This window comes from Drosophila miranda, assembly GCF_003369915.1.
Source record: "Drosophila miranda strain MSH22 chromosome Y unlocalized genomic scaffold, D.miranda_PacBio2.1 Contig_Y9_pilon, whole genome shotgun sequence".
Lineage (NCBI taxonomy): Eukaryota > Metazoa > Arthropoda > Insecta > Diptera > Drosophilidae > Drosophila > Drosophila miranda.
The window spans coordinates 262,146-269,894 of record NW_022881654.1 but is presented as its reverse complement, the minus strand read 5'-3'; the positions used below and the strand labels follow the sequence as shown (position 1 = coordinate 269,894).

The window sequence follows — 7,749 nt, the reverse complement described above, 5'->3', positions numbered from 1 at the left end:
CGGGTCCGGCCGCCAAAGTGAAATGGATGTGTGTGTTTTTTTTTTTCTTTTTTTTATTGGGAAAACAATTTATATTTATAAAATAACAATTATGGCTGGGTAGGGGGGGGGGGGGGGGGGGTCGCGTTCCAAGATTGCTCATCGGCTAGCATCTGGTCGGTGAGGGTGTCCACACTCACTTCTGCAAGCGTCTCCCCTAGCCTCGTTCGTTCTTGCGAGAAGCGGGGGCATACAAAGAAGACGTGCTCTGCATCCTCGTCGACTCCAGGCCCGCAGCAGCTGCAATACGGGTCGTCAGCATGCCTAAAGCGATGCAGGTACTGCTTGAAGCAGCCATGCCCCGTCAGCAGTTGGCCCAAATAATGGTCCATTTGGCCGTGCCTTCTTCGCAGCCATGGGCTAAGCTGGGGAAGGAGACGTCTGGTCCACCTCCCTTTTGCCGCTTCGTCCCAGCGCCGTTGCCACTGGGCTATAGTGCGCTCTCGCCGCTCGCTGGCTACCTCCACTCCGCTCTGCCGCTCAGCTGCCAGGAGATCCAGTGGGACCATGCCTGCTTATGGCCGCCGTTGCTGCAGTGGCTTTTGCGCTGGCGTATTCCAGGTGGGCCTTGAAGTTCAGCCTCTGGTCCATCATTACCCCTAGGTACTTTAGCGCAGGCTTGGTCCTGATGATCGTGCTACCGACTCTCACGCATGCCTGCTCGACCTTTTTTCTGCTGCTCATTAGCACAGCCTCCGTCTTCTTCTCCGCCAATGCTAGCCCGTTGGCTGCGAGCCAGGCCACTATCATCCCGACTGCTACGTTGGTTTTCTCCTCTACGTCTCTTACGTGTTTCGACACTGTCACCAGTGCTATGTCGTCGACGAAGCCCACCAGGGTGCACCCTTCCGGTAATGTAAGCCGCAGGATATCGTCATACATCACGTTCCACAGTATCGGCCCTAGGACCGAGCCCTGTGGGACGCCTCCGGTGATTTGGTGATGTTCTGCTCCTTCTTCCGTGTCGTAGATCAGGACGCGGTCCGTGAAATAGCTTCGCAGAGTCCGTGTGATTTGCTCAGATATACCCCTCCTGGTCAGGGCCTCTAGGATGCTCTTCCAGCTGGCAGAGTTGAAGGCGTTTCGTACGTCTAGTGTACATACTAGGCAGTACTTTTTGTCGCCTCCAGCCCATCGCGTTCCTGCCATGGCTTCCCTGGCAAGGTTTGTCACCATCTCGATGGCGTCAGTGGTGCTCCTCTGCTTGCGGAACCCGAATTGGAGGTCGGAAAGTCCGCGACGCTCAGCCAGTTCCGCCTCCAGTCGGTTGCATACCATCCTCTCGAAAATCTTGCCCATGGTATCCAGCATGCACAGCGGCCGGTATGACGATGGGTCGTTGAGCTCTTTGCCTGGCTTGGGTATCAGAACCAGCCTTTGCCGTTTCCATGCTCGTGGGACTGTCCGCTCCGCTAGGCACTGGGTGTACATTGTGGCGAATGCTTCCGGATGGGCTCTAATTATGCATTTTAGTGCTGCATTAGGGACTCCATCTGGACCTGCCGCTTTCCCGATCTTCAGCTTACCCGTGGCCTCCAGTACTTCTCTGGCAGTGATGATGGTGGTGGTGTCCCTCAGGCTAGCTCCTTCTACCCTAGCTTCCTCTTGTAAGGGTGGTTGTCTAGGGAATAGGGTGCCGACTATCTCTCTCATATGCACCGGATCCTTGGGCATAGGCTGTCTGTTTAATCTCCCCATGACTAGTTTTTATGCTCCACCAAAAGGTTCCGCATCGGCCGCATCGCAGAGCTCCTTGAAGCATTTGAGTTTGCTGCTTCTGATGGCCTCCTTCAGCTCTTTTCTTTTGGCCTTGAATGCCGCGCCATTTCTGCCAAATTGGGCGGAGCCTCTTGCTCGCTGGTAGGCACGCCGAGCTGCGCAGCACTCCCTCCTGGCCTTGGCAATGTGCTCATTCCACCACGGTACTGGCCGGTGCCTGCTTCCTCCGATCTTTCTTTTTTCATGGCTGCATCACAGGCCGCTTTGACGGTCCTGTAAACGGCAAGCGCGGATGCTTCAGCATCCCCGGCGGCGCTTAGGTTTTCTGCTGCCGAGAGGAGCGCGGCTCTGCTCAGGCTTTCCTCCTTGTACCCGGCCTGGAGCGCCCGCTGTATCCTTGTTGTGTTCCTGGGTGCAAAGGTTTCCGTCATTACGGCTAAGTGGTCGCTATGGGTGTAAGCACTCAGCACTTGCCACTTCGCGTGGCGTGCGAGCTCTGGGCTTGCAAAGGTGAGGTCTATAATAGACTCCCGCCCTGCTTTGCTGAACGTTGGTGTGGTTCCTGTGTTGAGGAGACAGACGTTCAGGCTTGCAAGCTCGTCCAGGAGCGATGTCCCACGGGGTGTGTTCTTGGCGCTGCCCCAAGTCGTGGCCCAGGCGTTAAAGTCGCCCGCTATCAGGACCGGCGATTTGCCTCGTGCGTCGTTAGCGATGTTGCTGATGATCGCCTCATACTCCTGCTGCGTGAACCTTGGTGCTATGTAGCAGCTGTAGACAAAAGTCCCACTGTGCTTAGCTCTCACATATCCCACTCTGGATGCTCTGTGGGTAAGCTGGCCTGGTTGTGGGCCACAGCTCCAGATTGCTGCTCCTCCGTCTGAGCTTTGCTGCCAGACTCCTTCGTGTTTTTTGCCGTACGGCTCGCTGAGTAGCGCTATGTCGATCTTCTGCTCCAGGACTGTTTGCGCCAACAGATCCTGAGCAGCTCGGCAGTGGTTTAGGTTGAGCTGCAGGAGCTTAACCATCAACCAGTTTTGCTAGTGCCTTCTTATACTCAGGGCAGCTGCGGCTGAGGGCCGAGTGGGCTGCTGAGCGGACGTCTCCTGGCTTGCCAGCGCATAGTATGCACATTGGCGGGTTGTTGCACTGGTTGTGCTTGTGCCCCTCCCCACCACATTTGTAGCATGCATTGCTTGACACAGGCCGCTTGGATCTGCACCTGGCTGCAGTGTGTCCATAGGCCATGCACTTGAAGCAGCGGGTTGGCGCAATCCGTTGCCGCACGCGGCAGACAACCCAGCCGATTCGAACTTTTCCGAGCTTGTAGCATATTGGATATTACCAAACCTTCACGGAAGGCTGAGCAGGTGATGGTTCGTCTCCCGTCCGGGCCCGTGCTTGTTCCGGCTTCCGTCTCATCGGCAAGAAATGGGGGGGGTTTTTTATTTCCCAGAACGGACGGGACACAGCTCTACTCCAACAATCATAATACTGACACAGTAGCGTTCATTAAAATTTCACGTGCAAGCGAAGTATCGACACAAATATGTACAAGAGCAAATACACCTAACTACACACACACGGACACATACACACATACAAGTCGTGCCACGGTGTTGTTGTGACCACTCATGCCCACCCTACCATGATCACCGCTCCCGGTTCATCCGGTGATCCCATAAAGAAGGCTCTTACAGCCTCCTATCCAACCCCATTACCCTCCTTTGCCCAGCATGGTCCCCGCATATAGAACTCTAGCCCCGATTCATGTTAAATCCTATATTTCATATTGAGCAATAGCACATGCATCGCACTAGTAAACTAATAAATGATTAACTCTTAATAATACACTTTAGATTGAAATTTAACTTACAAATTGAAAGAAGGGAAGGGTACATATCTCCAGCTTTTATGTTATGCAAATAGATAATAATAATAAATAAATATGCAAAAGGGAATGTAAAAACTGTGCGCCGCGATCGTTATGGCAGGTCAGTTATTCAAGTGCATTAGCGAAAGCAACCGCAAGTAGAAAGCATAAAAGAACGTCAGAGCGACCAGCCTCGCATCTTCCCTTTTGTGCCTTGTTCTTAAGAGGGCTGGTTCTTATGCGCGGCGTAAGCGCTTATGGTTGCCAGCAGGGCATAAGGGAGAGCGCACAGCCTCTCTTAAGCGACGAAGCCCCTGACTACGTGAGGTTTTTTTTTTCGGTCATGCAATAAATAGTTGCTCATAACAAACAAACTCCAATATTTTATCTTTATGTTTTGGGATCACTTACGGCCTTCCTTTGATTTGTTTTAATAAATGCGTTGAAACAGCGATGAAAGCGCTTCCATGGACTGCGGCAACGTTCCTAAAACGAAAGCTGGAGAAATACTTTTACAAAAAAAAAACTCACGCTCTCCTCTGCCGTTTAACCGTTGTTCACTTTCGCCCTGTCACACATTCCACTTGCTATTTCTTCCGAACAGAATTTAAAAACACAACCAAAAGAAATTTACTAAGCTAATTACACTAATGACACTATAGCATAAAAATAGGAATCAGCGGTTACACTGATGGATATAAAAAAAACGACAGTCGTTGCCGCCGGCTTCACATCTGGGCACTCCTCGGCACTTCGTATGGGGAAACGAAAATAGGTCGAGACCCAGATCTATATTTCGGGTAGAAATTGGCTGACCGTTTACATAGCTTTAATAATTTCCGCAGAATTGGACGGCCTCCAATATATCGCGGGTCCGTGACACATAAGTGGCTCGCGCCGCAAAGCGACTGATGAGCCGATCTTTTACGCCTCCCGCTTTGTGCTGCTCGGCCTAGCGCTGGGAATTTTTGGTACGGTGCTGTAGTTGGGCGAGGAGCATAAGTCCCTTGCCGCGGGCGGAGGCCCTAATATCGGGGAAATTGTTGTTGCGAGCTTTCGTATTGGGGTTCAGACAGGTACCCAAACGATTGCCCGAAGTTTAAGCCGGTACTAACCGCCAATCTGAAAAATTAATTTCCTACAATAAAAAAAAAGCACTACCCTACGCCACGAGTGTATGTGGTGTATATTAGCGACGCTGAAATACATACCAATTGAGATTGGCACTTAACACACTTTTACTTTATAAACGCCCAATATTTCTTTCTTTTTGTGTATTCAGCTGTTAAGATCTTTTCCCGGTTTTTATTCTTTATACTTTTCTTTATACTTGGACTGGACAAAAATAGCACGTCTGTCTTCGCCAATAGTTTTTCTTCCAAGAGACCGAGGCTAGATCTGCACAGTCCTGAGACCCCCCAGTACAGCGTTAAACTTGAGAATCCTCCATTTTTGACTTGACGCCGTAATTATTTTACAAGTTTCAACTCAAAAAAACAGAAAAAAAACCGCTCTCCTTCGTTTACCTTTTAACTTGAATTGAAGCGGCAAAGTTGAGTAACATAGGGAGACCAATATCCCTTCTTGGTACTTTTCCAAATGTTCCCTTTTGTGGATCCCAGTATTTATACCTTTTTTTATACGTTACTCTTTCAAACCACTTCAAATCCCCCCTACCAAAATCACACTTTGGGGAAGAAGGACCAAAAGGGTGATTCCCACTTAGAGCGATTTTTAACCATGGTGCTACTGTTTGATATCTTTGGCATGGAATTTGCCGATCAGACGTCCTTGCAGATCCTCTAGCTCGTAATAGGCTTGACCCAACTGTCGCCTTACCCGGGACTTCACAAAAACGGGAGCCAACTTGGCATTAAATCCTTTCACGAAATTACTTTGCTGGAAATTTCGACGGTAAACCTCCTGTCCCACTCTGAATGATACCTCCTTACTTCGAAGGTTATACGTCTTTTCATTTCGTTCGTGCTGAGCCCTCATTGCCTCCTTTGCCGTGCCACGCATCAGGTCAAATGAGTCGTCCCTAGAAAAATGCACGCAACGATCTTCTAACATCTCTAGCTGCCTCAACAACTGATACGTGGTACCATTCGTGATCATCTGTTGCCCAAACGCCAACTGGTATGGACTCGCCTTTACGGCACTGTGCACAGCCGATCTTAACGCACATGCTACACTGCTGAGCTGCTCATCCCAGTTACCTTGGTCAGTATTTATGTAGGCTTTGATTGCTGCCAAGATAGATCTGTTAACTCGCTCGGACGCGTTAGCCTGCGGAGCGTAAACGGCGGTGTAAGCGTGCTCTATGCCATACTTCTGCAGCAAGCAAAAAATTGTTCCTCAATGTATGGTCCGATGGCGTCGGCGGTAAATTTTCTTACGGGTTTAATAAACGGAAATTTGGAAAAATGATCTAACACCACAAATATCCCGACATTCCCACTACCACTTCTAGGATACGGTCCCAGAAAATCTACGTAGAGCTTCTGGAAGAACCGTTCTGTTTCCCCCGTTTTTGCTAGTGGCGGTCTTAAAGGTCTATTTGGATGCTTAGTACACTTACAAATTTCACACCGGTTTATGAACTCTTTGACATCTTTTAACAACGTCGGCCAATAATAGTAGCGCCGAACCTTTTCGAGCGTTTTATTTATGCCTCCGTGTGCAGATAGGGCGTGCTCGTGGGCCTTTTTTAGGACCGAATCTATGAGCCCCTTCAGAATCCAAATTTTCCAACAGAGCTCATCCGCTACCCTTTCGCCTGTTGCGTGCTCGGTGCGACGATATATATGCATTCCTACCACCTTTACATCTGGCATCTGAGCCTGACTACTCGCTACTTTAGCCCTAAGGGAAACGTAATCCGTCGAACTAAAGTGCTCCGACTCCAAATCGATCCTTTCTTCTGGTTCGATCTCTGACAAATCTGGGGAAAAGACCCGAGACAAGGCGTCTGGAACGATGTTTCGAGACCCTTTTCGGTGGCTAATATTAAAGGAATACCCTGAAGCTTCAAAGCCCATCTGGCCAGTCTGCTACTCAGATCTGATTGGGACATCAGCCACTTCAAGGAGGCATGGTCGGTTATCACCGTAAATTGATGTCCCTCTACATAAGCGCGAAATTTCTTAATGCTCAGAATGGCAGCTAAGCATTCCTTTTCCGTCACCGAGTAAGCACGTTGGCACTTATTCAATTTTCGTGACATAAACGCAATTGGTACTTCATCGCCCTCTTCGTTTATCTGCATCAGTACCCCTCCTACTCCTGAGTGACTAGCGTCGCAGTGGATAAAGAAAGGCTTTTCAAAATTCGGTGTGTGTAAGACGGGAGCTTCACACATTGAGTTCTTCAGAGCTGTGAATGCAGCTTCTGCTTCTTCGGACCAGGGCGTCCGTCAGAGGCGCCGCAATAGCCGCAAAATTCTTTATAAATTTGTGGTACCATCCCGTCATACCCAAGAATCGACGCAACTGTTTCACCGACTTCGGAGCAGGATATTCCTTAATGGCCTCTATTTTGTCCAAGTCCATGCCTATAATACCGTGACCCACTACATGCCCCAGATAGCGGACCTCAGGCACACAGAACTTGCTCTTCTGTATATTAATTGTAAGCCCCGCTGCAGACAGCTTCTCTGCTACTACTTTTAACACACTCAGATGCCTTTCAAAGGTGTCTGACACTATAAGCAGGTCATCCAAGTATATAAACACTTCGTTTCGAAGATTGGCTGGAATAATGCGGTCCATAAGTTTGGACATAGTAGACGGCGCATTGGTAAGCCCAAACGGCATAACTTTAAACTGGTAAAGCGGCCGTCCAGGCACTGTGAATGCTGTTTTATCCCTAGAACCTTCTTCTAGCGGTATTTGCCAGTAGGCATCTTTCAGGTCGAGGCTAGTTATGTATTCTGCCTTTGGTAACCGGCTTAAGATCCCATCTATGAGCGGCATGGGATACGCGTCCTTCCGAGTCACCTCGTTCACCTTGCGGCTGTCTATACAAAGACGAACCTTCTCCGGCTTCCGGACGAGTACTACCGGACAAGACCACGCACTGTTGGATTCTTCGATGACCCCTAGCGCTAACATGCGATCCAA

General features: G+C 49.6%; 1 long non-coding RNA gene across 1 annotated transcript; it reads right to left on the bottom strand.

Moving 5' to 3' along the window:
* Window positions 1-3,702: 3,702 nt before the first annotated feature.
* Window positions 3,703-4,521, bottom strand: LOC117195219. The gene is made up of 2 exons (XR_004474987.1): window positions 4,040-4,521; window positions 3,703-3,946 (listed from the first exon to the last, which is right to left on the bottom strand). It is a non-coding gene; the product is annotated as an uncharacterized LOC117195219 (long non-coding RNA).
* Between the last annotated feature and the right edge of the window lie 3,228 nt (window positions 4,522-7,749).